This window comes from Syngnathoides biaculeatus, chromosome 4 (genome assembly GCF_019802595.1).
Source record: "Syngnathoides biaculeatus isolate LvHL_M chromosome 4, ASM1980259v1, whole genome shotgun sequence".
Taxonomy (NCBI): Eukaryota; Metazoa; Chordata; class Actinopteri; order Syngnathiformes; family Syngnathidae; genus Syngnathoides; species Syngnathoides biaculeatus.
Genome location: NC_084643.1, coordinates 7647134 through 7674086, shown reverse-complemented (window position 1 = coordinate 7674086; position 26953 = coordinate 7647134). Strand labels below are relative to the sequence as shown.

Below are 26953 nucleotides of genomic sequence, written 5' to 3'. Positions count from 1 at the left end.
ATGTTCTCCCCGTGCCTGCGTTGGTTTTCTCCGGGCACTCCGGTTTCCGCATTAATTGGGAGACTCCAAATAGCCTTTGGCTGCGATTGGTCGGCAACCAGTTCAGGGTGAACCCCTCTTGGCCGAAGATACCTTGTATAGGCTCGAGCACTCCTGCGACCCTTGTGGGGATAAGCAGCTCATATAATGGATGGATTGATGTGTCTTGGCGCAATGTCAAAACAAAGTAAATGGAGGACGTTTTAATGGCCAGTTCCAGCAGGCTACAGTAAATACTTATGAACATGAAGGGCAGAAAGGCTTGAGAGAATACCAAAACATTAAATATTCAAGTAGTGTAGAGCATTGTGCTCTCACACACATTCGCGAGCACACAGACTATAAAAAGTTCTCATCCCCATTGGACTTTGCTGTGTGCTACTGTTTGTCGCACCGAAGCACAGCAGATGTAATTAAGCATGTCTGGATACCAGAAAACAAAAAATGACTTTTTGTAAGACTAATTGTTCCAAACTGTGAGCAAATGTAAAGATAACATCTGTTTATGATCTCTTCATCCATCAGTCTGTCCTGACTATTTCACTGTGGATCCTTGGGATGGAAAAAAAAAAGTTCACAACGAGACTGTCTCCGGCTGGCTTAAAGTCTGTGTCCATGGCAACTCAGAAATATTCCATCTCAAAGTCCCAATTCTCCAAACATACGAAGCATGAATCCAAATCTCTCTCCAGTCTACAGAAATGGCAAGCACGACATCAACCTCGTCATTTTTGCTTATAAATTTCTTTAAGTTGGACTTTTGCACTGCATTTTACCAGGGAGCAAAGAAAAAGAGCATCGCAAATCTGTCTCATCATCCTGATTAAAGAAAAGGGAGATTTAGCCCAGATTCCACACAAAACGTCTTTTGTGTTGCTTTAGTCCTTTTTGTACATAAAACTTTGGGAAAACAACGGGAGGGTGGAGCGAATGGGACTTGCAGATTGGATTACGAATCGGAGTAAAATCAAGCAAGTGAGTGGCTGTTCTGTCTGTCTGTTTTTTTTTTTAAGCAAACTCTTTGAAGCCTCAGATGATCTATAATCGAGTGTTGTTGTTGCCCAAATATTACTCCCATCGATCCACTTTCATGAGTGCTTGCGCTCATTAGGATCGCGTGTGACCCGGAGAGAGGCGTGGTAGGGTTATGTTAGGCTAGGGCAATGGTTTTCAAACTGAGGCGCACCGGGGAACCCCAAGGTAGTGTCCTCTCCCCTCTGCTCTTCTTGCTCTACCAAAACGACTGCACCCCCAGGCACCCGGCTGTCAAACTCCTGAAGTTCGCAGATGAGATCACAGTCATTGGCCTCATTAAAGACAGCGACTAGTCTGCGTATCGACAGGAAGTGGTGAGACTGGAGCTTTGGTGTGGCGAACGCAACCTGGCGTTGAACACTGACACAGACTGTAGAAATGATTGTGGACTTCAGGAGGCATCCTTCACCACAGCTACCCCTCGAGCTGTCCAAATGTCTTGTGTCAACCTTGGAGACCTTCAAGTTCTTGGGAATTACAGTGTCACAGGACCTGAAGTGGCAGACGAACATCAAATCCATCCTCAAAAAAGCCCAGCAAAGGATGTACTTCTCGCAGCTTCTGAGGAAGCACGGCCTGCCATAAGAGCTGCTGAGACAGTTCTACACAGCCGTCATCAAATCAGTAGTGTGTACCGCCATCAGTCTGGTTTGGAGTTGCCACAAAAAAGGACAATCAAAACCGCCGAACTTCGGCACCACCCTACCAACCATTGAAAACTTGCACGCCATTCCAACTAGAACCAGGGCGGGCAGGATCCTTTCAGACCCTCCACATCCTGGCCACCAGCTCTTCCAGCTCCTTCCATCAGGTAGGTACTACCGACCAATGCAAAGCAAGACTAGCAGACACTCAACCAGTAATCATTAAATTCTTGATCAGCAAAGCTACTATTTTCTGTCTTGCGCGGTTATTGGGACACACCCTCACACTCTGCTGGTCCAATCAATATTAGTATTAGCAATATAGAGTGTAGAGTATTGCACAATTAGTTTCACTTTAAACTGCACCCTTTGCACAATTGTCATTGGACTGGTCTATAAAAGAGAATCGCGATCGGGTCAGAAAACTCTATAATCTTAACATAATGTGAGGTGACGACGCACTCTACCTGTTCTAAATGGTTGAAGACGCTGCATCTTTGCACAACTGTGACTTTTATCAGGGATAGATTCCTATTAATTGAATATCTATTGTTCTTTGTTCTTGTTAATTTGTTTATTCTTTGTCTCAGTAATCAACATGAATGTCGTACCAGGGCAGCACCGAATTTGGCTATTAAATCAGATTGTGATTCTGAGATGACGGCACGGACATCATGCAATCATCCAGCTGTGACAGGATGCGTCGCTGTGTGAAATTTTCGCGGAATCTTTGTGATGAAGAGGCTTACAAAAGCAATACCCTTTTCAGGCCTTTGTGAAGTTTCCAAATATGAATTCAGCGCAAGGGACAAACAACAATGAACTTTGTGTATCCCCATGGGCCCCTTTCTAGGATGTACAAATATTTATCAGTCACTTTATCATACAAAAAAAAAAATGTAGCTTTTCAAACATGTCGACATTAAGTGGAAAATTCCCCTGTACTTCCAAGGACTGCCACTCTTAACTTAAAATGATGAGTCTTTTTCTAGAGGGCTTATCCTCATTAGGTTTGCAGGTGAGCTGAAGCTTATGCCGACTTTGGGTCCAGCCTTGACTGGTTGGCAGCTGATTGCGGGGCAAATATAGAAAATGAACATTCATACCCACACTCCCTAACCACTATTCCACTATTAACGCTAATAAATCAAAGTACCAGCATCTGTAGGTTTCCAACTATTGACTGTTTTCTCATGTCAAAATGGCTGGAGATCATAACAGAGGGGATCAAGTGAACTATTTCACAGCAGCTTCTCACTCAATTCTAATTCAGATCAAGCGTATGTCAGTGTCAACAAGGTGCTCAAACATGCCCCTCCCCTCACTCATCAATCTTAGCCATCCATCATTGCTACATCCCACCTCCCCTCTAATTAATTTGCCTACCTGCTTTGCACTCACTCCATCCATCACCCGAGCTGGCCTGGTCAGGTCATTACCCACAGTGCTGATGGTTTTGTTTCTCTAATTAGCCCAATTATGGCTGTCAGTTATAGCCTGCCCACCTCGCCCGCAGGGACTTTGCCATCCTGAACGTGGCTCGGTGTGACCTTGGCCCTCAACTGTTCCGCCACAGTGTGATACTTGACGCTTGGCCTTGCACTGCATTTGTCTTTTTTTTTCTTAAAATCATGTTGTGCTCATTATCCCTTTGCGCTGAGCTGTAAAGGAGTTCATAGGCGGGAAAAGTTAGTGCAACACAGATTTAAAACGGGTTATACAGGTGTCCTCTGTTTACAATAGTCCCAATGACGCCAAAAAAGGACAACAAATAAGCAAAGAATGTAAAAAAACAAGTTGGAAAATAAAAAAAAAATGGTTGAATTGACAAACTGACAAAAATGTGACAAAACTAAAGCTAAAAAAAACTTATCTGAAAAAAAAAAAAAAAGAAAGGTGTTACAAAAATATTTCCCCCCCAAAAATGACTAAAATAGTAAGTGTTCTGAAAGGTAACAAACTGTGATAAAACAAGTATTCCTTGGGCTTGCTTGTGTGCTCGCAAATACTACAAACATTCACGAGCTTGTCAGCAAGTCTTCTGTATTTTTCTTCACTTTCTTGGAAAAAACAACACATTTGATGTTTGTTGACGTTTTGATTTGCAATAAAATGTGTTCCCTATACTAAAAGTTATTTCATAGATTTTGCGCTTCCCTCACTTTTTTAAAAACGAAAAAAGAAAGCTCTTTAATTAAAGCTGAAAGTCCACATCACATATAATTATTTTAATATGATGGAGAAAGTCAAAATGATTGACTCACTGAAACTCAGTTACTGTCCGTATGTGCTGTTAGTAAACCACCTTGCTGAAATTATACAAAATCTGCTGCAAAAGTCAAAACATGCGGTCGCAAAAATCCCTGAGCAAGATCCATATGGGCAGTATGGCTCGTCCCACCAGTGTTATATCCATACAAACTGGTTTCCATGGTTACTTTTTTCTCTCTACACTCTCAAAATAGCAGCAGCTAAAAGTGATGAGCCACATTGCACATGATCGACTCTTAAAACGTTTAAACTCGGATAATTTTATCACACTTCCATCTTGTGTTGAAAATAATGATGCATTGTCTAAGCAAAATCTTTTCATAAAAAGGGCCACGCGAAGCCCGACCCCGCATCATCGCCACTGAGTTTGTCGTCTGGCTGTACATCACCACAATAGTCCTTTTTATTTTTTTTAAAGTACACTACAACATCCCATACTAGTGATTTTTTTTTTTTCGTACTAGTCCAAAAACATTCATATTAACACATGACTCCACCTCCTAATAGAGCTCTCATACGTCACAATTTGTCAAGCCCAAAATTCTTAACCATGATTGGTCAAATATCGGAAATGTCAGTGAGTCATCACACGCTGACTGGTTGCAACAATGTAGAAGAGGCGGATGTGATTGGTCCTCCAACCACTCCTACGGCAACATTTTGCAATTAACTGACAAAACACTCCCTGTAAGTATGTATCACATCTTTGTTTTGTTATTCCATTTCTCCTTGTGTTCCAGTCCATTTTTGACCCCCCTCGATCTCCCCCTTCCGTCTCCCTCGGAGGCATCTTCCTGCTTTAATGAAACAGATGTCCCTTCATTAATAAAGACCAGGTCTAGCACAGTAATGAAGAAATAAGCAGGCGAGCGCACACAAATGAGCGGGGCAGAGCTGAGAGAGATTGCTTCCGACAAGCGCAGTTTGTGACGTGACCAACCACAACACTCGCCAACAACGTCCAGACGGCTTAGTTGACTGCATTAGGGAGCAAAATTGGACATTGATATTTGTGGACTGGGCAACAGAAGAACAGAAACAGCTAAAATGATCTTCTTTTCCTTTTGGCTTGTCCCGTTAGAGGTCGCCACAGCGTGTCATCTTTTTCCATCTCGTCCATCCACCCACTGTCCTCATGTCTTCCCTCACCACATCCATCAACCTTTTCTTTGGTCTTCCTCTCGCTCTCTTGCCTGGCAGCTTTATCCTCAGCACCCTTACACCCAACATTACTCACTCTCTCGCCTCTGAACATGTCCAAACCATCCAAGTCTGCACTCTCCCACCATGTCTCCAAAACATCCAACATTGGCTGCCCCTCTAATGAGCTCATTTCTAATCCAATCTGCTCACTCCGAGCGAGAACCTCAACTTCTTCATTTCTGCTACCCGTTGTCTCTTCAGCGCCACCATCTCTAATCCCTACATCATGGCCGTCCTCACCACTGTTTTATAAACTTTGCCCTTCATCCTAACGGAGACTCTTCTGTCACATAGAACACAAGACACCTTCCGCCAACTGTTCCACCCCGCTTGGACCTGTTTCTTCACTTCCTTACCCCACTCTCCATTGCTCTGTATCGTTGACCCCAAGTACTTGAAGTCGTCCACCCTCGCCATCTCTTCTCCCTGGAGCTTCACTCTTCCTCCTCCGCCCCTGACATTCATACGCATATATTCTGTGGTTGTTTGTTTACATGTGTCCTGCAATTGCCTGGCAACCAATTCAAGGTGTCGCCCAAAGTCAGCACACCCACGCTAGTCAAGATAAGCAATATAGAGAATGCATGAATGGATGGAATTAAAAAAAAAAAAAAAAAAAAAAACATTCAAAATGACAACACAAATATAAAACATCTCTTCAGCTATTTATTTGTAATGAAGATTAAAATGTGCTTTTTCTTGTCTTGCGTCTGTAGATCACTAACCGCCACATCTATGACACGGTGCTGCTGCTCGCTAACACCTCTTCTGTCGCATACAACAACAGACACCTTCCACCAACTGTTCCGACCTGCTTGGACCCGTTTCTTCACTTCCTTACCGCACTCACCATTGCTCTGGATTGTTGACCGTAAATATTTGAAGTCGTCCAACCTCGCTTTCTCTTCTCCCTGTAGCCTCACTCTTCCCCCGCAGCCCCTCTCATTCACACACAAATATTCAGTTTTACTTCGACTAATCTTCATTCCTCACAGCTGAAATGATAACCACTGTTACATATGACATGGCTCACCGTGAGAGAGACATTTTTGCCTCAGCGTGGTAAAAATTGAAAAGCCCTAAAAAACCAAAACAATGTGTGAAACCCCTTACGGAAGGTACGCACATCCCCATAAATGGGTGTCAACATCAAGTGCAGTAGAAGTAGTTACAGTGCAGGAAACGGAAGAGTTAGTTTGGTTTGAAGGAGAGTTTAAGTACGTAGCATCCTGTGGTGCACTTTTAGGGTGATCACACACCACACACCCCCCATGGAGATTGCGACACGGTGAAACACACAAGCTGTTCTATGTAGATGCGGGCGTTTGTCACATAAATAAATATGCAGACATTTAAAGCAAATTCAGCCTGATATCCCACTGTTGAACATTGTCTAAGGACAAAGGAACGGATTCACGCGACGTGATTTGATTTCATTGTCCAGGCAAATCCTCTATGTTAAAATCCTCTTGAGAAATAGGATGTAGAAAAAATATCGTAAAGTACAAGTAGTGGTATTATTTGGTTTGGGTTCTACATTGCATGGTACCTAAAACAGCAAACTGTGTAATAATTACTATCAAGAAGTTTATACTGGTAATTGGTGCTTTAAATGAGTCAAAATCTCGGTTTATTTTTCAAATTTGCTTCCTTGCCGGTCCATTCAAAGAACTATTCATGCTGTTTTAAATAATAAATAAGTTCTCTAACACAATTTAACCCTGCACTGTCTGTGCAAAATTTCCTCAAATAACCTGAGTAACATTACCAGGATGCATTTGAGCACAGTGGAGAATTTTACACCTGACACTCACAATTGTCTCTGATTCAGTATAAAAGAGACTCGGGTTACCTGCTCCGACGCAAACAGTGGCTTGAGAAAGAAAACTGCAAATATGTCTTCGCAGTCTTTCTTGCTGTGGAAGCAGCTTTAAAGGCATAAAACTCCAATACATAAATATATGTGCCCTTCACAAGCCACTCATGCAACTCATTGCTCGGAGCCCAAAGCGCTGTGTATGCCTCTAATAGAGAGGAATCAATCATTGCACTTTTTTTTTTTTAATTTCTAGAACTGATTAAACTGATGTATCTTCACATGACCACGGCTAATCCATCAGCCAGCGAACCAGGAAACGGCAGCAGGTGACGGTTGGCGAGAGGAATCTTTGAGGAGCAGAAAACTCTCCAGTTAATCTATCTGGCTTTTATGTCCCCCCTGATTCACTTATTTTGAAGGAGAGAACCGAATGCCTCCCCTACCGATTCATAATTTATGTACCTGGCCTCTGTGTTGCTTTGTGCTTTGCAATTCCCCCAAAAAACAACAACAACAACGAAAACGACTTCATTGAACTTCAGCGTGAATCCAAAGCAATTACGCTAACAATCCTCCCTGTTCCTCATTACATCAGTTGACCAGCATTGTTCTGCATCTTCACAGGCCAACTACATTCAAAATAAGTAGAGAAACGGCATGATTGTCTATTGTTGAACATGCGACTTTATAGCTAAATATCAGACCAACGCTTAGCCAAACATTAAGAAATGGGAGCTTCACACAATAGCCACAAGGTAACCTTTACACTGTGGCTCTGTAAACTGCGTGAAAGTCATTACAGAGAACATTACAAAATTGCAGTCACAGGCAATAGACGATGGAATTCTACTGTAGTAGAATCCGTCCGTGCCTTGAGGAGCTGATTATTGTGCTTTCGATCCAAGGGATTGGGGAACTCATTCGGGTGAGCTAGAGCCAATCCCAGTTGACATCGGGCACATCTAGACGACCAACCATTCACACCGGTGGACAATTTATGAAAACAAGGCTCTAAAACTAATTTTCCTGGCAGGCTGCATTGTTGTGACCATTTCCCTCAGAGGGATTTAAGATAATCACATCATCATATTACCGTATTTTCCGCACGATAAGGCGCACCACATTATAAGGAGCACCTTCAATGCCCTTTTTTCAAAACTTTTTTTTTCATATATAATGCGCACTTCATGATAAGGCGCATAGTATAGACGCTACAGTATTGGATTGGGTTACGTTATGCATCCATTAGATGGGCTGCGCTAAAGGCTCAATATTGATTTGTGTATAATGCGCACCTGAATATAAGCCACACTGTCAGCTTTTGAGAGAATTAAAGGCTCTTAGGTGCACCTTATAGTGCAAAAAATACGGTACATGGATGTACACATACATGTCATAATTTTATTGTTATACTGTTTTGTATATTTTGAACAAAATATTTCATTTGAAATCAAACATACTGGGAAAAAAAATGAAAATATACATTTACTGTTTGTTAAAGATTGTGATGAAAAAATGCTTGTTTGTAAAGTTGAGAAAAAATAAAGCATTTTTCGTTCGGATTGTGAATTTTGCATGAAAACCACAGATCAATTTGGCAAGACACATGAGGTATATTATTTAATGGACCACAATAAAAATTGTGTGGTGGCCTGGATCTGGCCCCCCAGTCTTGAGTCTTCAATGAACTTAAAATGTATGTTTTTGGAAGCTGCGGTACCTGGAGAAAACCTACGCGAGCCACACAACAAGGCCGCAGCAGACATTCAAACAATCAAGTCGGGGAGACTTAAAAACAGTGGGCCTTCAGAATTTGAGCAAAATCTGCTTCGAATGTCCAAATTTTGAAGGATTGCTGTTGTGCGACTCTCATACATTTGAACCCACCTGCACACCCATGACTCTAGAGAGGATAAGCAGTACTGAGAATGGGTGGCTGGATATTCGGGTTGTTTGACGAGCTCCAAGTGAAGATGTAGACTGCTGCATTAACATTTTACGGTAGCTGGTTAGCTCCCATAATCTTGTCACAAAATCTGTGCGGATTATTGTCTTATATTTCATTTTAAATCATTTTTTTTTTATTTTATACTTGTGACAATGTTAAAAAATGAGATGCATGAGGTAACTTGGCAACATGTATTACCACTCATAATTTGCCATAACACTTAAGAGGGTCTCATTTTCTTTAATCCATAAATATTATAATGGTGAATTTCTGCTTGCACATGAAAAGTCAACGTTAAAGATTTTATGATGCGAAAGTTGTGACACTGGGGGGGGAAATGATTAAAAATATGGATTTCAAAGAGCAACTAAAGTTCAGCTTTAATAGTGATATGCAAGCGGATTTACTGTAGCTGTCACCATGGCAACAAATTGAAAGCCAATCTGAGGCATGACATCCAACTGAGGTGGCAACATAGTGCCACGTGCTTGTTGCTAAGCAAATGGCCTATTGCGAGTCACGATGGGCATGCTGCTGGAATCACATTCAAAATTAAAGTTACACAAATTAACACTCCCCAAAATGCCGAACCCACAAATTGTCATATTTTATGATCAGCACCAGTTTGGTCATTGCATCACATTTCAACAGATTTAGGAGAATAAAAGAAGCAAGAAAAGGGAAAAAAAGAAAAAAAAAAAAAAAAAAAAAACAATGGAGAGGCTTCCCCAACCCTAGACTAAATTGAAGAGAGCATTTTTTACAAGTGAGAAATGATTGGGTATGAATGGTGATGATTTTCACACAATCAATAGTGTTGTAATCACATACAGCATTGAAAAATGTCAAAAGTTGAGTAAATGCACATCAATAACGGTTCTAAAGTAAATGGTCAAATTGGTTCTCCATTGGTTAAATTAAACAGAAATTGAAGGTTTTTTTCCACTGGGAGAGGCAGCGCGGCAAACCATTAAATGACCAATTGTTTAATGTGAATCTACTATACCCTAATTTCCAGGCTACAAGCCGCGATTCCCCCCCGCACACACGCTTTCAACCCTGCGGTTTATGCGGTGAAGCCTTTAATTTTTGCATTTTTTTTCTAACAGCCGCAAGGGGGCACTCGAGCAGAAAAGGTAAGAAAGAGACCGGTGGAATATATGGGTAGAGGAAGTGACTTTTACCGGCCCTGTTAGCGTTAGCGCTGTGCTAGCGTGTTGCTGCTGTGTTACTGGTGTGTGTCTCAGTGATATCTACCGGTAAGTTTTATTTTAACCGGCCATGTTAGCGCTAGCTTTAGTGCGATGCTGGCGGTAGCACTAGCGTTAGTTAAAAACTCTTTCTCTGTACCGTCTTTCTTTGTAAATATCTCGTTTCGATGTGGGTTTCAACGTGTGCACTTTCGGGTGTTACACAGCTGCGGCGTATGTATGGACCAAATGGTATTTCCTTTACAAATGTCCTGGGTGAGGCTTGTAACCAGGTGCTCTCTGTAGGCCAGGAATTCATTAGAAAAGTATTGCGAACCCTGAAATAACCAAAGGTCTGGCTGTGTGAAAATAATCATGTGAACCACAAAAGGGTTTCATTTATGTAAAACAATTATTTCCGTCTACAAGAAAAGACGGCTATATGAACCACTACACTGTCTACGTCTATTATTTTTGCCACTGGGGAAGTCATTGCCTTGGTTTTGTTGAGTATATAACATGCCTCCCATGTCATTCCCCACATAACAAAGGACAGGAAGACAAGCATTTTCGCTTTCATATTATCCAAGTTAGCCTAGATTCTTCTATTTCTGCTTCTTTCTTTCTTTGTACTTTGAGGAACTCTGGATCTGGATTGCGGGAGGAGAGACTGTTAATATTGAGTATTAATTTTTCATGATGTGTGAGGTCTCCCACATCTTAAAAAGAAATTAGTTAGGATGTTTAAAATCACAGTGTGTATCTTGCTTTAGCAGAAACCGAAAAAGTGGAGTCACGGACTTGGGCTATTATCCTTCATGTACTTCTTTGACTCGAATCCTTTGCAAGTCAATTTGCAGATGACAAAAAAATGAAGTGACTACAGTGTTCTAATCAATCAATGTCACCTTTCCTTTTGGCGCTTCCTGTTCCAGAAGGTGCAACGGCAACTTAATTGCCATGTTTCAGACATGAGGAAATGAAGAAGAGAAGGAAAATGTTGCAGGAAGACACCCGCTGAGGTCACATTTGTCGTAACGGCGGTAAATCAAAACCATCTCGATTGGAGTGAGTGAGATTGTTTGTTTGATTGCAATGAGATGAAGAACGGGAGGGACGGCACAAACAAACCTGTGCTGCATGTGACATCATTGCTGCCTATGGAGGGCAAATAGGCCATTATGGAGTACATGGCCTGCCGCGCCACGTCAATACATCAATCAATTACGTTCACCATTACTGGAAAACTAAATGACTGTGCCTTTCAGTGGAACCTTTAAGGTTGAACGGCATGGCTTCAGACAAGATCGGTAAATAAAGATAATTGACCGTATTTATGCAAATAGGGGTATGTATTTACCCAAACGGTAGAAAGGGATCATGTTTGGAATAACATTAGAAGTACAGCGGTACATTGATTTATAAATTGAATTTGTTCAATGACTGAGCTGGTAAAATTATGCATTCTTATCAAATTAATTGTCTTTATTGAAATGCTATAATTTGTTGCTGCTCCATATAATTGAGAAGTTTGGTACTTTAAAAAAATAAAGAATAGCACTAGATTGTAAAGAGAATACGGAACTAAGTACTAAACTGTTTTTCTAAACTTTCATGGACCTTTCCGACCTGTCAATCACTCGTACAATATTAGCCAATCAGATAGCCGCATTGTCTTAACTCCTGGCTTGACACGCCCCTCTCGCCATATTGTCCCACAAGCAATGCTGGTTGTCAGTAGCATGCGCTTAGAAAAGTTAAGGTTACGAAGAAAATGGTCCTCAGATGCGCTTGGGGAATGTGTAGTTTTGATGAAAGATATCCTGCTAGGTTACAAGGGGCTCGCTTGATTCATTTTCCGAAGCCTAAAACACAGTTGACGAAGTGTCTACGTACAACTAAATCTGGACAATACCAACAAACACAAGGCTGTATGTTCGTAAGGTAAGTGAGGGAGAAGTATCTTTGCTGAACTTGATTTTATTATTAGTGCTTTATACATTGCAGGAGAACAACTTTCACTTTGTTAGTGTATCATAGACCTGCTGAACGAAGTGTGTAACGTTTTATACCGAAGAGTCGGTTTAGGGATACGTGAATGCGCGATGTCATGCAAGAGAAAGTCTATTTGCCTATTTGGATCACACCAGACTTTTAAGACTGAGTACTAAGATTCGATTACGAGCCAAGTCAAAGGTACACACCAACTCACTTAAAGACGACAATGATATTACTCGTGATCTTTCCAAGTAAAAAGTACTCACCCTGCTTTACACTCGCAGTATAATTCCACTATTTTATCCTGTTGGATTTCAATTTGAAGTTTGTGAGGCGTCAAACTTTTTTTTTTTTTTGCATCAATCGCCAATGTTTCGCTGTAACTCTGACATTGCGTCCTGCTCCGTCCAAAATCTTAATTCCGTGTACATATCCTTGCGTGAAATAGTTGAGACCTCTCTGTAGAACTCTCTTGGACAAGTCTGACGCATTTGGCAAAAAATATACCCCAATATTATCTGGAATACCCAGTAGAGAATTGACTTCAGACATGTTCAGTTCATTCACCATTTTGAAAGCTTGTGGTGCATGGCTAAGGGGGCGGAGCTTAAGATTGCCATCGGAAAGGTCCATTGCTGTACTTACTGTAGTACTGTTTAAGTGTTGGTTGTGTCGCTTAAAAGGTCCTAGCCAGGTGACTGACATCACAAGTGTTTTATTTGTGTTTGACAGTTTGTCCAGTTCAATAAACAAAACAAAGAAAAAGCATTCAACTTTGAATGTTCCACTTTTGCAACTGGAATACGCAACAAATATTTAAAACTTGACGAGCACAGTTTTGTTGTGTGGCCCGACTGAGATGCCCCTACCTGTTTTTTTTTTTTTTTAAACTCCTCCGTCATACCATGCTGCTTACTGGCTCCGGACAAATGGAGGAAGACGCGTGGATGGAAAGAAACATAAGAAGAAGACAGTGGTGAGATGGCACAGTGACACGAGCGCAACAATGAAGTCACAAATACGAGCACATGGGAAGGATGGAGAAGACAAGACGACAAACTAAACAAGGGAAAACGAATACCGATAATCGCGCCGAATTTTCTCGGCCTGATTGTCGGATGTCTACAAAATTTTCCTGACTACTAATGATCGGGAATGTTACAAGTGTGATTAAGAAGTGAGGCCTGTTTGAACAGGTTTATGTGTGACGGGAATTTTTTTTTTTTTTAAGGCAGAATATTAGGTACACCTAATCCTTAGATCAGACGACATGATTTTAACCCCAATAGTGGCCCAATTATCTATTGCGGGTGATTTCCCAACTCGGGCCTGTCATATTTTGTCTGGAAAGACAAAACCCCTTCCATGACAAATGATTTAGCCCAATGATGTGCTCGCTATTATTATTATTATTATTATTACTGTATAACTCGGTCGCTGTTATCAACATTTATCCGCATGCACGATCCAATGTTTGAGGCTTTACAGCATGATTCGAAAAAACACTGGCTTGTTTACATACAAATGTTACTGCGAACACTAGCTCGGTGGGCTACATAACATTATTACCTGCTACACTGTATTAAAAGTATGTGAATATACTTCAATATATATATATATATATATATATATATATATATATATATACACACACTCTTCTTGAATAGACAGTCCACTCCCATGCAAGACACCATACTTTCTCTTTTCATTCCTCCCCGCCAACAAGATAGTCGCGTTCTCAATTGTTATTATGGCAACAGGTGCATCCTTTGACACATTTTCTGTTTCCGCCTTTCCGACAGTCTTTGATTTGATAAGATAAAGCCTCGTGATCCTAAAAGAAGCGATGCGATCAGAATAAATGTCACGTCGTGTGCCTGCTGTTTGACCGAGATACGGCAAGATTTTATGGCAGTAATCTGTAATCTAAATGTGTCTTGTGGTCCGATCCAGGGATAATGAGAGCAATGCTATTTGTACAAATATTCCTCATTATTAAGGTCATTCACTTTTCATAATACTGCAATCCATCCATCCAAGACAATCATTCACTCTCACATTACCACCTATGGACAATTTCAGTGTCTTCAATGCGCCCAACATGGCTGTTTTGAGAATGTGGAACAAAGTCAAAGTTTCCTGATAATATTTTGTAATTATTTGAATCAAGAAATGTTGAGCGTTAATACTTAAATTACGTACTTGTACTTAAAATACAAAACCTGAATATGTTGTAGTTGACCAAAGAGGAGTCAAAAAAGTTTTTCAACAGTTTGCTTTCCATCCATCTATCTCTTTTCTTTGCCACTTATCCTCACGAGGGTCACAGGAGTGCTGGAGCCTATCCCAACTGTCAACAGGCAGGAAGCGGTGCATACCCTGAACCGGTTGCCAGCCAATCGCAGGGCACATCGAGACAAACAGCCGCACTCACAATCACACCTAGGGGCAATTTAGAATGTCCAATTAATGTTTTTGAGATGTGGGAGGAAACCCACGCAGGCACGGGGAGAACATGATTGAACCCGGGACCTCAGAACTGTGAGGCCAACGCTTTTCCAGCTGATCCACCACGCCGCCAGTTTGCTTTCCACTTCACATTTATAACAACTGTGTTTTTGCCACGTAACCGGGTAACAAGAGTTGCCCACAATCAGCTTGGACAGGCTCCAACTTACCTGTCCCCTTAATTGGGAAAAAGTAATTAAGGATATATTGTATAGTATAATTCTAAGTGAGCACAGTAGCGCTGGAGACTAGTAGCATTTTGGAATAATTCAAGTGAAAAAAACGAAAGGGGAAAAACTACAAAACAAAAGCTGTCCTATAAAAGGCCGCAAGCAGCTCTCTGTGGAAGTGCCAAGAGTGGAACACGACAGTGGGAATTCTGGAAAAGAGAACCATGTGAGCCACAGATCAAAGCTTGCAATGACCAGATGAAGAGGGGGGGCATGACGGTTCAAATGAGGACTTGCCACAAAGGCTCACGTCCTCGGCAAACACGTTCCGTGTTGTTCACATGAAAGGGAAACGATATGCACGACATCTGCATAGGTGACCAATAACAGACACTTTGAATCTCACAATGGTAACTACTGATACTCGTTTTTCAAACAATATCACAGTAAGTTAATATTTCGTTATAATCAAAAATACATGAAAATAAAAATTGTCCTCAATCCTCGTTGACTGGAGATTAACTGTACAGTACTCCTACCCACATTAGTGGTTAGCTATTCAAAAATTCTCCAGATAGTCGCTGAAAAACTCCCCAATTTGTGCAAAATGCAACCTCAGTCCTGTCTAGAGGTAAATGTACACTAGTGCAATTTTCAAAGAATAGGTCGAAGTAATACATCTTGACTGAGACAAGCTTGGCATGTCAGTGACCAGCTAAATTTATCCTGGGTTGTTCGGAACATGAAAAATAAATCTTCCTCAAAACTAATTACTGTACCACTTTCCAATCTAGACAGGTGCCCCTTTGCTGAATTTTGTGTTTCCTAAGGAGGAAGAGAATAGGTTTTATTATGAAAAGGTTTTATTTCCAATAGGAACTTCTTGGTTTGAAAACAAGGACAACAACAAAAACTTGAAAGTCAAAGGAATTGATTGTCTTTAAGTGATTCCACTGTACAGTATAGTACACAAAGCCTTCAAAACCATAGAGGTAAGAACCATAACTTGTTCAGTGAGGAAAGGGCAAATAAGACAAGAATGAAAGTCAGGCAGTGAGGAGATACAGCTTTGACGCTCGATTTATTATTAATCTAATCTCAACCTTTGATATATACAGTATATATATATATATATATATATATATATATATTTTTTTTTTTTTTTTTAATCTAAGGGGGCGAGGAGGCAGCAAGCGTAGGAAAACGCTCTGGTATGAGCGTGGACGACTGGGTCAAAGGTGCCACCTTGGCTATGTTAAGCTATAACTCAAATAAAATGGGAAGCGGCTACAATACAGTGGGGTTTTTTTTTCTGCAAAATAAAAGATAAAAACGTCCAAGGCACAGTCTCATCACATTCATAACAAAAGCAGAAATGACAATCATTTGGGATGAAATTTATGTCAATGCCACTAATAGATGAAATTGATTTTGTTGGATCTGGTCACTGACCAACTTGGACCCCAAGGGCAAGTGGACTAAAACTAAAATTCTGCTGGGTACTTTTTAGGTGGATCTTTAGTGTGTCACTGTTGTGAGTAAGTCTACACTTGTCCGAAAAGTCTTACTTTCCCACGTTTTGTGACTATTTTCAAAGTCGACCAGGAGATTTTCCACCTCCCCGGGTATTATCGGAGCCCTGACTAAAGCGGGAACGCCACTGAATTGAGATCAGATTTCTGCCAAACCTGAACAAGAAGACATTTTTCACCATGGCTCAGTTTGTTGGATGTAAATCACTTCCAAACTTGGCTCCAATGACAGTGGACAATGGCGGCTTAAAGTGAAGTTAAATTTCCTGTACGTTTAGGTGGAGGCGCAATTTATTTCTTGGATCAAACGCCTGTTTAAAATTTTGCCGTTCAGCTATTTTTTTTTTTCCCCAGAGAATGGCAAGTGCTGCAAAAATCTACTGAAATATTGAACAGTTCAACACGTTCATTCAAAGGTTTGGAGAAGTTCAAATGAAGTTCTCCCGGTAATAGTGCACTTTAGGCTCATCTTGAAATTTCACCAGAATGCTCAACATTACAAACTCTAAACAGTTTATGTAGCCATCGGTTGTGGAAAAAGTTCTGCAAAATGCATAACAGAACATGTATATAAATAAAAGTTTGTTTAACGCTGACAACCATGTTGAAACTATTTACTTTTGGTAAACATAAAACAGTTTGCGTGTCGACCAGCGGCCAAAAACGAACTTGAAAAATCTCGCCTTTCAAAAATAGCTGCGTGCGTGTGGCCACAGTCCTTGGCTTGCTTCCTCTCACCTTCTGTCTTCTCAAATCCTGTCCTCGTACCTGCACATCCCCAGAGTCCCCAGCGCATCCTTTCACATCCGACTCCAGTGTACCCTGTGTCATTGTACAGATAATTATATATTAACGTGTTCTTGTCTCCTTCGTCTGTCAGTCGGTGCCATCTGTGCCCAGTTAGGTGCCTGCCGTCCCCCCCTCTTCTGTGCCGCATTAGGGGAACACAGCGGCGGACGGGGGCACAGATCACAGGCATCCACACAAGTGCAGACTCTCTCTCTCTGATTTGGACTCACACACACGTAGCCAAACACACCTTCTGCTGGCAGCCTCAGTGCAACTCTTCTCTGTCCCTGGGGCTAGGTGGGGTTAGCCGGCAAAAAGAGGCACACAGCAGTAGTCATCACAGTACCTTCTGCCCTGTTCTGTCTCATCCTGTTCTCTTCGTTCTAAAGATGGCACTTGATAAAGTTACTTAGAGGACGGCGGAGGGCTGTGTCCCTGTTCTGCAAGGACTAACAGAGAACGGGGGGTTTAGGGGTCGCATCAGAATCTTTGCATCGAAGCAGTCATTTCCCCAACTGTCTCCTGTGTCACTGTTCAGTTTGAACAGCACGATGAACCGGTAGAGACAAATGAACCTGTCAATTTTCTTCCCTTAGCAGTAGCACAAGAAGCCATTTTTTAACTGCCGGTAAAAGCCAGCTTTTCACTATTCTCTTTTCAAGGCACTGATGGAATGGGGCGACAAAGTTCTTAACTTTTGCAGGTATTATCAGAAGCTCCATCTACAGTGTCTCCTAAAGCCGAATTGGATCCCAAAATTTTTCCGTGTCAATGTTCTCTATTAACAACACCGACACGGAAAGGGCTGACCAAGTCGACCTGGCCATTTTCCAACTTCACACAAAGGATTAAAAAACTACAACGCTGCCTGCAAAATTACCCATACGCCTTTTTTCACGTCGTCGTTTGGAGTGTCCGTCACTTGTCGTAGAACAAGAAACCCCTTTTAGACCGCGCTGTAAGAAGAGGCACTTTTCCACCGTTCTTCCCGTGCCGAGGTTCGGTAGCACCTCACAGCTGACTTCACAGTATGGGAAAAGCCCTGCCGGGACTCAGTGGGATAAATTCCAGCTACTGTAGGCAAGTGTAGGAATATGCTACACACAAACATACTCAGACATGTGATTTGACGGAATGGAGAAAAAAAAAAGACTGGGTCTGGGGGCTGCAAGCATGATCAAAGAATGATCAGCAATTTTAACGTGCAAGTTTTATAAATTGGATTATGAATGAAGTATATCTAGTATATTTAGAAATAAACGCGATTCTGTTTTCAAAATGTACACAATATAATCGTTCATTATTTAGGTGTATACCTTTACCCCAGAAAATTAACAATTCAACTAAGTAAACTACTAGAAGTGAAATTAAATTGAATTCAGATTTACATTATGGCATGTACGCGTACTTTCCTAGCATGTATATCGTATCCATTCAAAAACGTTTTAATTTCTTGTTTTTGAAGATGATTGAAACGCATGAATTTGACAATTTTTAACGTCATGTAAATAATCCAGACATTTTTCTAAGTAATTGGCTTCTGAACTCTCGCCTCGTTATTGAAGACCCCGTCTGCAACTGGGGTTAGTTGTTTCGGCAGATTTTGGCTCTCAATACCGGGAGTAGTGGAAGTAAACAAGGGGATGAAGTCCGTACGGCTTGTTGGCCTTGGGTTGACATCCGAATGTACCAGCTATGGAAAAGTTTGTTTTCCTTGGTTCGAGTCGTTTGATGTGTTTTTGTCGTGAACTTCCAATGCCTTGAAACCTCTTGATCCATAGTCAATAGTATCCTGACCCCATGCGCACAATGCTTTACCCGGTCGATCGATTTTGCGAATGAAGTCGCTTAACAGAGTGGCAACTTCCTTCTTTCCACCTGTATCGACAATTTTTCGTTCCATCCAATCCCATCGGAACTTTTTTTTTTTTTTTTTACATTATCAATTTGTTTCACTCATCTTTCCTCTTGAGTACCACCATCGTATTGACTTGAAAATGGCCCCATAAACCGCCTCATATACAACAAGTGCTTTCATTTGTCAGGAGGAACACATTCAACCAATCAACAGACGTGTACCTAATCTTCCACCTCGCTTGCAAAAGTCGGACCAGAAAATGAACAAGTGTCGATTCTGGCACGGATTACAAATTCGGAGAATGTTTTTTTTTCTTTTTTTAAAATCAATGCAACTTTAAAAGACGGAATCGAAAATCACGTCTGCATACTTGATTGACCGCTGACAGCAATTTTAGCGAGGCATATTTTCACTCCATTAAGTGGATACACTCACAGCGTCTGAGAGCTGAGGGATCATTTTCCCCATCATTTTAAACCCTGACTTCATTTGCATTCTACATGTTTTACCTCTGTCCTGGCAAACTGACAACCAAGAAGCTTGCGTTAACATGAGGTCCTTGAACATTGGAGAAAGACACCATTTTTATTGGAGCCCTCTTGAAAGAGTTAAGGCTTTCTCAAAGTGCCATTTTGTTGCGGTAGTGCAGATGGAGGGGGCGAGAGGAGGACAAAGATGGATGAAAAAAAGACGAGTCAGAAATAAAGAGTGAAACAAAAGGAGGGAGGGAAAGAGAAAAAAACTAAACCCTGTGGGACTGTGGGAGGATTGTACTCGTCTAGGCTGAATTTCAATAAGTAAACAAATATTCTCTGTTTCTTCTTCTCTGCTCTTTTCAATGCCATGCATTCCGTCACTCCGATTGCCATCTTTTGGCTTCGTCACTTTTTTGACAGCTCATCTCTCTCATCTCTTTCCACTTCCCTATGGCAGCTTTCTTTCATCGTCTCATTTTTTTTTTTTTTTGTTGTCCCCCTGTGTCACCAGAGTTCCTCAACTCTCAGCACGCATTGTCTTTAAACCCCGGCTTCTTTCGAAACCCCTGTTTACGCTCAAGCAAGTTGTGCTCACACGCACACACGCCAATTTTGAACATAAATGTTTAAAAAATAAAATCCCATACAATGAGGGAGAATACAGTTTGTAAGTAACTTAATTTTGGTGACCAACTTTAACCCTTTTTCATCATTTTGATTGTGGTGAGAGACAAAACAAACACACACTCGACAATCAGTTGCTCCTCCATCCCTAGGTTGCTTGCTAACTTGGTACATGGAGTCCTCGGTCAATGACAGATTTGTTCCTACACTGGCGACATAACCCGAATTCCCACGTAAATCGTAGTTCACTTTTAAAAGTCAAGATTTACGATGACAGCTGGGATTGGCTCCAGCACTCCCGCAATCATCAGGAGGATAAGCGGCTCAGAAAATGGGTTGGTGTGGGTACTAAAAAACTAAAATACATTAAAATAAAAAACAAGATGCTGTACTAACCATTACTGTGAGTGGTGGATGACAAATAATGAGGGGAGGCTGTGCTTAGCTATGACTAGCATGCGCAGGAAGCCCTTTCTCGCTGTAAATTCCTCTCTCAGCCTCCTTGCTTTTTTGCTCTTTCAAAGTTAGGAAAATCCCCCGTGCCTTTTCCCTTAATGAACATTAGGCTGATATTAAGCCTATGTTGATTCTGATCCTCCATCTGTAACATAATCTTTCCATCTCTGCAACGATTGAAGAACATGTTTTTTTCTTCGTGAAAAAAGTTGCTTCATGATCACTATCGCTCATAGGGGCGCAATCCTTCACGTCTGCTAAAATACAGGCTTTGTAATAATCAACACGGTCAACCGACTGAAGCCCAAACAAAGTCTTGACCGATGTTTATCGGTGTTACTCTTTTCGCCGATGTTTTCATGATGTTAAGCTTCGTTTCCATGGTAATTGCTTTTTGTTTCAACAGGACCTGCATTGCTAAAAAAAAAAAAAAAAAAAAAACAGCTTTCTTCTTTTGAGCCATAATGCGTAAAAAGGAAAAAGGCAAATATACTCCCGACGCAGAAACACAGGTAAGCAATATGCATAACAAAGGAGAAACACTGGTGCTGGGGACAAAATGGCGGTCGAGATACGGGTGCCGTAAAGTCGAAATGTTGTAGGTCGAGTACATTTTAACCCAAGGACTCCCTGGATTATTCTGTTTTGTGTCACAATCACAGTGTTTGGCTCAGTCAATCACAATGCTGATTGACCACTGAATTTCTGGTCCTAAATATTGAACAGGTTTAACATTGGCGATTACCCTGACTATTTGTCATGCAGATCAGAGAATAATTACTCTTCACACATTGAGCATAATCCCTCTTCTCAATACTTGGGGTAATCAGACTTTTGTTGACTGTGATCACAAGGGAGGAAAATGCTAGAATTTGGTGTAATTGTTTGACCAGAGTGTTTCAGTGAGTGGGTTGTAGATGACCGTCACGTGGATGATTGAGCAAGTGCCTCACAGTCAAGACGTTCTAGGTTTGTGCAAGACAGTTCAGCTGTTCCGTTCGGTAATGCAATGTCCAAAATAACTGATACCTCCCAAACTGAACCACGGGAGTATCTAACTCCTTCACAATCCCTTTGAAGCAAACCCGAGGTTTTTTTTTTTTTTTTTTAATCACTCAAACTATAAAATCAATATGAAACACTTGAGTTGCAATCAAAACATGAGCCAACCTTGACCCCACATTACTGGCAAATGAACGAATCAGCTAAGACACTTAACAGCTTTTGTCCCATTTTACTTATTCATTACACAACAGCAAACCAGCAAAAATAGTTTCCACTTTCTGTAAAAATTCTCTCTCGTCTGTTGTTTGATCCACAGAGAACGGTCACTTTGTTGGAAAAACGTAAATGTCCTGAGAAGGAAATAAAATCCTTTCCTTGAAAAAAAAATTTAATCACCCGCCAAGAACACATGATTAACATTCACCATTGTTGCCGTGTCACCCGTTTTGTTCCAGCCAACACAGCCAAGTGCAAAGGCAAGCCAGAGGTGGTGCTTTAAAAATGAATCATAAAAAAACAAAAAAATATAATATATGTTGCATGAGTGCAACATTGTGCGATCAGAGAAAAAGATGGGCACCTGGTTGAAGGAGGCAGTCTTAGTGGCGTCCGTCGCGGAGTTGTAAGGGCCGAGGAGGGTGGCAACTCCTCAGGGTGGGTGGTGGAGGGATGGCTGGGGGGGTGCGAAGTGGCTCATTAATGTGAATGGCGCACAGGAGAACATGGAGACACTGCTTGCACGCCTGTCTGTTTGAGTGCCTGCCTCTATAATTAGGAGTCGCCGCGAGTAGCACTGTGGATCACAGTCAGATAAGTTGTCTGGTGGTAAGCCAGGGCAGAGATAACCGCACATAAACACACAGTGTGCGCATGCATGCGTGCGTGTATATGAGACACAGCAGTGTGCTGTGCTTGTAGGGAGATGACTTGGTTTCCGCTGATAAGCACCACCTCCAGATGATAGGGCACAAAGTCTCCAATTCCACACTGGTGCCTTGGACACCCAAAGTTGTACAGTCAAGGGTTTCAGTCGGGATACTTGGAGATGATTGCTCGTAGTCATGGGGATGACTGAGCAAGATCGTCAGAGTCAACAGCTTCCAGGTTCTTATCTATTAGTTCCATTGAACACTCTAAATTGCCGATAGGTGTGAGCGTGAATAGTGAATTGCTATAGACGCCATGTGTTTGGCTGGCCCCAGTACAAAGTTTACCTGGCCTGTTGCCCAAAGAACAACATAGTCTCCAGATGACCTGTAACTCTAATCAGGATGAGTGCTACGAAATGGACTGTTAAAGTTGTCTTTTTCCTATGCCGCTGAATTGTGTGAAAGGGACAGCGACAGAAAGCTGGAATCGTGGTGTGGATTTGGCCAAAGGCTGAAAATTGCTTTGGCACCCAAGTTTCTGTATAACCATTTTGGAGTCCCCGAAACCTTCAAGAATAATTAAATGGTCAAATAAAGTTTAACGCTATGAGTCCAAAATTCAGTACTACATATTTCTCAACATTGGAACACATTTCCATCAATCTTCTACCTTCAAACATATATAATGTTTTGAGAAAGAAATTTCTGAATTAATTTTACAAGAACTTTGGGCGCTAGTTGATGGCTGTCTCTTCTTCTTTTCCTTTCGGCTTGTCCCGTACGGGGTCGCCACAGCGTGTCATCTTTTTCCATCTTGGCCAATCTCGTGGATCTTCCTCTCTAACACCGACTGTCCTCATGTCTTCCCTCACAACATCCATCCACTTTTTCTTTGGTCTTCCTTTCGCTCTTTTGCCTGGCAGCTCCATCCTCAGCACCCTTCTGCCGATATACTCACTCTCTGGCCTCTGGACATGTCCAAACCATCCAAGTCTGCTCTCTCGGGTCTTGTCTCCAAAACATCCAACTTTGGCTGTTCCTCTCATGAGCTCGTTTCTAATCCTATCCGACAGGCTCCCTCCGAGCGAGAACTTCAGCATCTTCATTTCTGCTACCTCCAATTCTGCTTCCTATAATCTATAATCCGTACATTATGGCCGGCCTCACCACTGTTTATAACTTTGCTCTTCATCCTAGGGGAGACTCTTGTGTCACATAGAAGACCAGACACCTTCCCCCAACTGTTCCACCCCGCTTGGACCCGTTTATTCACTTCCTCACCACATTCTCCATTGCTCTGTATTGTTGTCCGTGGTTTTATCTCGGTAGCTTCTCGTACTTCCTGTTTTACCCCCACCTTTCCCTCTTGATAGAACTCTTAGCTGGCATAAAGGCATTTAGATTCCATCTGTTTGTGCTGTTTGACAAGAAGGCACACTCTGTGAAGATGAAGACTGCTACAGTACATTAGCTGCTATATATCTGTCATCTATATACAGGGTGGTGCTTTATGCATCCATGTGTGTTTTTGCTCTGTTTTAAGACTTTAAATTACACAAACATTTATGTCCATTTGAGGTGTGGGAGTAGTGCATCCATTATCTCTCGTCATTAATGTTGACAGTGCTGGAATTGTTTTGTTTTGAACATATGAAAATGACATTGGTTAATGTCTCCTTAAATTTGCATTACAATGCCTAAAAGTAAAAAAAAATACATAAAGTGGCAGAACACTGTCATAACTCATGCACCCAGTCGAAATGAAATCATTATCTCAATGAGAAATGTTGTTACAAACGTTCAAAGCGCAGGTGCCTTACAGCTCAGAGGTTTAGGGTTTGGATCTCGGCTCCTGCCTTCCTGTGTCAAGTTTGCATGTTCTCCCTGGGCTTGAGTGGGTTTTCTTTGGATGCTCGACCTTCCTCTAACCTTATGCCAAAAACAACCAATAATTCTCTCCCTCAATGCCCTTGCAGGGCACAAATGAAATGATGCAAAACACACATGCTCATTTCCTCCAGCAGGCGACCTCCATCTTGGTAGAAAAATCTTTTGTCTTTGCAACGAGCGCCATTGGGCATACTTCATAGTAAACCCACACTCTTCTCCACCTGCTACTCATTCCTACACAAACGCACTCACGGCAAGTCAATATAAACGTGGCACACACTAACGACTATGCGCCTCGCTTGGCAAATGTAGTAGTAATATTTACAGGACGCGTAAAGAGCAAACGTTTTTACGATGAAGTTCACAAACAACGCCGTAGCGCCGGCCGCTGCTCTCAGGCTATTACGGGGTCTTGCAAAAGCATTTTGTCCTAATGCACCCGTTAACGACGCTGTTCAAGAGTTTTTATGACATCCAAGAAACGCAGATAAAGCATCCGTGTCGTTTGGAGCACTTGGGAGGGACGTTTTGGACTGAGATATTAAAAGTAGCTACGGGGTAATCTCCAAAGTAAAAAAACCGCTTCATGACCCTGGTTGACTTCCACATTGTTCCGATTCCAAGAAATGTTTCTCCATAAAGTGAATTAATATGACCTAGCTCAAAATGCCATCAAATTGCACGGGCTATAGGTGTAGCACAAGTAATATTTTACCAATCCTTTCTTACAAGTATAAAGAAAAATTCACCACTATTTAATACAACTCAATGAAACTAAAAAACTAAAACCTCTCGGGCTTTCTGACAGACAAGAGAGAACAGGAAGACGTCTGCTGAGCTATAATGTTGCCTTGGGGCATTTTACATGGATTGCTGGAATTCATGACTTTTATGACACTGTCTTTCAGCTTCACGCCATTTATGTCACCATCTCCATCCATCCATCTTCTGAGCTGCTTATCCTCACGAGGGCCGCGGGAGTGCTGGGGCCAATCCCAGCTATCGTCGGGCAGGAGGCAGAGTACACCCTGAACTGGTTGTCAGCCATGGAGACAGACAACAGTCGCACTCACGATCACACCTAAGGGCAATTTAGAGTGTCCAATTAAATGCATGTTTTGGCGATGTGGGAGGAAACCGGAGTGGCCGGAGAAAACCCACACAAGCAGGGCCGCGGTTTCAACTCCAGTCCTTAAAACTGTGAGGCCGACTCTCTTCAGCTGCGCACCGTGCCATCATCTACTTACAACATTTTTTATATGTATGTAATTAATTTGCTCAAATTGTACCTAGTGGACAGATATTTCTTGATGGCTGACTTCCAACCATAGATTGTATATTATAATGTAAGATGGGCACCCAATACACGTAAAATAAAACTAAATATGACTTTTATATGGTTGCTTGCATCAAAGTTATTGGCATGCTTTACTTTCTGTAGTCATATATTTGCATTTTCCACTAACACTTCCAATTCCATCACCTCAAGCGTAATTTTCCACTTGCATTGCTTTTACAAATGTTTCATGGTGAAAACAATCAGCATTACCTGAAGCACCATAAACAACTTTATCCATGATGTTTTCAACTCTGGACTGAACACAAAATTTGGCACCCAGAGTAAATATGCAATATAGTGCCTGCTATTTTAGGATGTTAGTATATTAGGCCCCAAAAGATTTTTAAGGACAACCTTGCCCATTTTCACAAAGTGATGTGGAGCATAAAAAAAGGGGAAAAAAACACTTAAGATGAAAATCCACTATTTCACCTTGTCAAAGAAACAGCACAAGAGCTTTTAACTAATTCACGTCATTTGTCCTGCAACAGGTCTGCAACAGACTCGTAATTCCTAAATCACATTAGCGTCGGTCCTCCAGGAGTTTAATGAGCGAGAAGACTCACCGACGCAAATGCACACAAAGATGATGATGATGATGAAGAGGGATTTCCTGGTGAAAAACCTGTGTAGCTATACTGTACAGCAACTCATACAGTCTCATATACAAATAGTGCTAAGGTGCCCCAACCCAAATGACACCGTCAGAGCAGTCATTGTCCCTTTAGGCTTCAACATTGACACACAAGCATGCAAAAGCACACACGGCACCACACGCAAAAGCGGTCCATCAGAAACGCGTTAATTGGACTTTATGGTCAACATTTAATGTGTCCTTGTGATGGGCGTGTGTGTGTTTGTGTGTGCGCGCACAATGCAATCAGAGAGAAGGGTGAAAAGGTCGTTTCTGATAGGGTGTTGGGTCACAGTGATCAAGCAAAGGTTCTGTGCAAAGTAACGGTTCAGAGGGGGGGATGACAAGCGGGGTTGCAGGTTGTACAAAAACAGGAACGCATGCTTCATTTGAGCACCATGTAGATAAAATATTCACTTTGTTCACATTTCCACTGTGGCTTTTATTTGTACGCTTTACACTTTTAAGACTGATCAAAAGACTGCCTCTGGATTGATTAGCAATGGTGTTAAAATGGGCTGAACTTAACTCTTCAATGTCAGTTTGATGGCTGTCTCTTTGATTAAACTACTAAAATGAACAATTACAGTGCCACCAGAAAGTATTGATGCACCTTTTTATTTTAAAGATGATTTGAGTATACAGTAGTTATGTTT

General features: G+C 41.6%; 1 protein-coding gene and 1 long non-coding RNA gene across 6 annotated transcripts in view; one reads left to right on the top strand and one right to left on the bottom strand.

The window, feature by feature from the left end:
- The window catches only part of ccser1 (coiled-coil serine-rich protein 1), a 117453-nt gene that overhangs the window by 17438 nt on the left and 73062 nt on the right, over window positions 1-26953 (bottom strand). The window lies entirely within an intron of this gene.
- On the top strand, window positions 10157-25719 carry LOC133499251 (uncharacterized). 4 transcript variants are annotated; one of them, XR_009794606.1, is made up of 2 exons: window positions 10157-10218; window positions 25233-25719. It is a non-coding gene; the product is annotated as an uncharacterized LOC133499251 (long non-coding RNA). The 4 variants fall into 4 exon arrangements; XR_009794604.1 differs by lacking the exon at window positions 10157-10218 and adding an exon at window positions 12625-13123; XR_009794605.1 differs by lacking the exon at window positions 10157-10218 and adding an exon at window positions 15794-15817.